At 39.5% G+C, this 4732-nt stretch overlaps 1 pseudogene; it reads right to left on the bottom strand.

The window, feature by feature from the left end:
• The window catches only part of LOC102867847, a 24569-nt pseudogene extending 20528 nt beyond the window's left edge, over nt 1–4041 (bottom strand).
• Between the last annotated feature and the right edge of the window lie 691 nt (nt 4042–4732).

The following is a 4732-nucleotide window of genomic DNA, read 5'->3' as shown; positions in this document are numbered from 1 at the left end:
TCCTTGGAGGCAAGGATTCTGGGGCTTCGTCTGACATACTTTGGACATGTTGCCAGGAGGGATGGGTCCTTGGAGAGGTACATCATGCTTGGGAGGGTGGAGAGACAGCGCAGGAGGAGAAGACCCTCTATGAGATGGAATGATACGGTGACTGGGGTAATCGGGATGGGTGTGTCAGCGGCAGTGTGGTTGGAGCAGGATATATCAGGGTTTAGGGCTGTTGTGCATAGGGTCGCTATGATTCGCAAATGACTCGACGGCACATAACAACAACAACAGAGGATATGAAGAGATTGGAACTCTCAAGAACTGCTGATAAGATTATAAATGTAGACAACCATTCTGGAGGGTGATTTGACATATCCTAAAAAACCTGAATATAGAAATCCCATATAACTCAATTATTCCACTGCTAGGAATATACACGAAGGAAAGTAAAACTATTCATAGCAGCATTATTTACAATAGAAAGGAAATGGAAACAGCCCAGATGCCCATCAACAAACAAACGGATTGAGAAATCGTAGTACACTCACACAACTGAATACTATGCAGCAGTAAGGAACAATGTTTTTCGTAAAATACTACATAACCTAGAGAGTCTGGATAGCATTACAGAGTGAAGTAACCCAGTCTCATAAAGACAAATATGTATAAGAACATTATTGAAAAGAATAGGAGGATAACTAGTAAAATATGCATAACTGTCCGAAAATTGAAAGGGAAAGAAGTAAAAGGGAATAGCAGAGTTTAGTGGGTGAATGCTGGAGAAGGATGAAGAAATGGGAAAGATTCAACTGGGACTTGAAAAGATGGGGTAATAATAGGCATAGGTAGTCTTCGTTCCTCTGGGGTCTCACAGTCTTCGCTCCTCTGGAGTTCCGTGGTAGGTGGCTGGCTGTTGTTCTTCCCGGGTCTCTTCCAGGCCCTTCTCGCCTTGGAACCCCGTCTGGCGGCGGCGTTCTCCCGCCGGCGCTGCGTCGCTCTCGCTGGCGCTGTGTATAACACAGATTGTTGATTCCAAACAGTCTTTTAGGTGGTATAGCACTGATTTGTCAACTCATGGTTGCTGTGATGCTAAATATCGTGACACTGATGTGTCAAATGTGATAATGGTTACCGATGGTGAACAGTGTTTAGTGGAGTTCCTCAATTAAAATAAGCTTGGAAGCAGGTGTGGCATGAAATACCTTGCCTCTGGAAACTCTACGAACTTGGAGAAATGATAAAAGTTATACAAGTGTTCAGGTCTTTCGTTCATAAGGTCACTATAAATCATTTGTGACTGAATAGCACTTAACAACAACAACAAAGCAAAATACTGCAGAAGATCATTCAAAATTTACTAGAACAGTACATAGACAGGGAACAACCAGACATTGAAGGTGGAATTAGGAGAGGCCTTGACACCAGAGACATACTTATTAATGTCAGATGGATCCTAACTGAAACTAAAGAATAGCAAAAGAATGTATATTTGTACTTTATTGACTAAATAAAGGCATTTGACTGTGTGAATCATAATAAATCATGATTGACATTTCACATTACATAATTGTGCTTGTACAAAATCTATAACTAGATCAAAAGGCTGTTGTGTGAACTCAGCATGGTTTAAAATTGGGATATATTTGCTTATTACTTGTCTCCAGTTCTATTTAATCTGTATGCTTAGAAAGTTATTTGAGAAGGTGAAATTTCTGAACAAAAATATGGCATTAGGATTGAAGACTCATCAATAACCTTTGTTATGCTGATGACACTACCTTGATTGTGTGAGGAGGATTTGAAGCACTTGTGCAGAAGATTAAACAATACAGCTTTCAATATGGATTGCATCTCAATGTTAAAATAACAAAAATCCTTTCCAATAAGCAACACCATGGTGGACAGAGAAAGAATTGAGGCTGTCAATTACTTCATTTTACTTGGATCCACAATCACTATACTTGGTACTGGCAGTCAAAAGAGTAGGAAACGTATTGTACTCTAAAAGTCTATAGTCAGCGACTTCTCCAAATTATTGAGGAGTAATGATGTCAGTTTCAGGTGTAAGATGTACCTAATTCAGGAAATGTTCTTTTTAGTCATTTGCTATGCATCTTAAAACTGAATAACAGCTAAGGATTACAGAAGAAAAATTAATGCTTTGGACTGAGATGTTGAAGAAGAGTGCTGAAGATCGCACAGATTGCTGAAAGAACAAAGAGATGCAGTCAGAGTGCTCCTTGGAGGCAAGGGTAATGAAGCTTCATCTCACAAATTCTGGACATCTTGCTAGGAGAGCTTATTCCTTGGAGAGGGACAACATGCTTGAGAAGGTGGAGGGGCAGCTAATTGGAGGAATACCCTCATCCAGGGGGTTAGAACATAATGACTGTGACAATGACCTTGAGTTTATCAAATATTGTGTGGTGGCATAAAGTAGGACAGAGTTCATATCAGTCGTTCATAGGATCATTATGAGACATACACAACAATGGCTCCCAAGAATAACAACCCGAGTGAGAGGGTATTCACTGATGTTTTGATTGTCATCTCTCTGATTGGAAGTGATTTTGAGCATTTGTTCATGTGTCTGTTGACTATTCAAATGTCTGCCCTTGTGAAAGGTCTTTCCATGTCTCTTGCCCATTTTGTTATTAGATTATCAATCTTTGTCTTAAGGATGCCCTGTGGTAAATATTTTGAAAACTTTTGTTATGAGATCCTTATCTGTGATGTCACTGTCAAATGTTTTACCCCTCAGTCTGTAGGTTTTATTCTCTCTCTTTGGGAAAAGTTTTCTTATGCACATAGGAATTTAATTGTAAGAAGGTCCCATTTGTCAATCTCATCTACTTTAGTTGTGCATTTCTGGCTATATTTGGCAAGCTTGTTTATGTCATAGGTTAGGACTTCTAAGTTTGGCTCCGTTTTGTCTCTTCTGATCCTGATAATATTGAACCCCTAGATCTCTGATCCACTTTGAGTTGATTTCTGTGCATGGTGTGAGATGTAGATCCTGTTTTAGTTTGTGCAGGTAGATATCCAGTTTTGCCAACATCATTTATTGAAGATGCTGTCATTTCCCTATTTAATAGGTTTTGATTCCTTGTCAGATACCATTTGATCATAGGTTGTTGTTGTTGTTGTTGTTATGTGCTGTCGAGTAGTTTCCGACTCATAGCGACCCTACGCACAACAGCCCTAAACCCTGCTCTATCCTGCGCCGACCGCACCGTCTCTGACACACCCATCCCGATTACCCCAGTCACCGAGTCAATCCATCTCATAGAGGGTCTTCCCCTCCTGCGCTATCCCTCCACCCTCCCAAGCTTGATGTCCCTCTCCAAGGACCCATCCCTCCTGGCAACATGTCCAAAGTATGTCAGACGAAGCCCCAGAATCCTTGCCTCCAAGGAGTAGCTTGGTTTAATCCTCTCCAAGATGATCATAGGTAGATGGGTTAATTTCTGGGTTCTTGATTATATTCCATTGGACTATGTTTCTGTCATTCTATGCTGATTTGTTGACTACAGCTGTGTAATATGTTTTAAGATCAGGAAGTGCTATGCCTCCTATATAAGTTTTCTTTCTCAAAAGAGCTCTGCTTTTTTCTGGGTCTCTTTCTCTTCCACTAAGCCTCCAAATTGCCTTTTTTATCCCTTTGAAAAATGAGATTGGTGTCTGTATTTGGATTCTATTTATCATATACATTTTTTTTGCATATATTTACTATGTTGAGTCTTTTGCATGACCCTATGTTCATTGTCAGTATATTGAAGTACTATTAATGTAGTCTATATTTATCTTGTCTGAACACATTGTGCCAAACTCATTTAATGTGTATACAATGAGAAGTAGGTATTAAGGGAAGAATATCAAAGATAGTCTCAATTATTAAAGTTATTTTTGTGACATCAAAAGAATGACAAGTTTACGTGAGATTAAAGTCAATAGTAAAATTTTGGAAAAGTTACTGATTGAAATGACGATGAAGCTTGCTTACCACTAAGCATACATATTAATAATATGGGAACCAAGAGTTTACTTATCCATTTTGGGGTATTTGCTATATGAAATCCTGCTGAAAATTATAAAAAATAAAAAATGACCAGAATGGTTCATTGACAGAGAACTATCAGAAATACAAACTGGGTTTAGAATAGGTACTGGCACTGGAGACATTACTGCCAATCTCAGAGGAATCTTGGTAGAAAACAAAGAGGAATGCCTATCTGTGTTTCATTGACTACTCAAAGGCATTTGACTGTGTGGGTCACAACAAATTGTGCCAATGTTAAGGAAAATGGGAACCCCAGAACACTTGATTGTGCTCATGTGAAACCTCTGCTTGGACCGGGAACCAGTCCATTATAAAAGAGCAAGGAAATACTGTATGGTTCAAAATTAGGAAAGGAGTGCATCAGGGATGTGTCCTGCCTCCATAAATTTTCAATCTATATGCAGAACTGACCATTCGAAAGGCTGGGCTTTATGAGGAGCAATATGACACTAAAATTGGGGGAAGATTCATCAACAACCTATGTTATGCAGATGACACACCTTTGCTTGCTGAAACTGAGGAGGACATGAAACACTTGCTGCAGAAGGTTGACTGTAGTCTTCAATACGCACTGAAGCTTAGCACCTAAAAGACAGATTATCACCATTGGGACAAGCGGCAGCACCATGATAGATGGAGAAGACATTGACATTGTTAAGCTTGCTCAGCTCCACAATCAACACT

Source organism: Elephantulus edwardii, unplaced genomic scaffold (assembly GCF_000299155.1).
Source record: "Elephantulus edwardii isolate Elephantulus edwardi_28Jun2011 unplaced genomic scaffold, EleEdw1.0 scaffold00500, whole genome shotgun sequence".
In the NCBI taxonomy this organism is placed as follows: domain Eukaryota; kingdom Metazoa; phylum Chordata; class Mammalia; order Macroscelidea; family Macroscelididae; genus Elephantulus; species Elephantulus edwardii.
The sequence above is the reverse complement of the archived record's forward strand: the minus strand, read 5'-3'. Positions and strand labels throughout refer to the sequence as shown.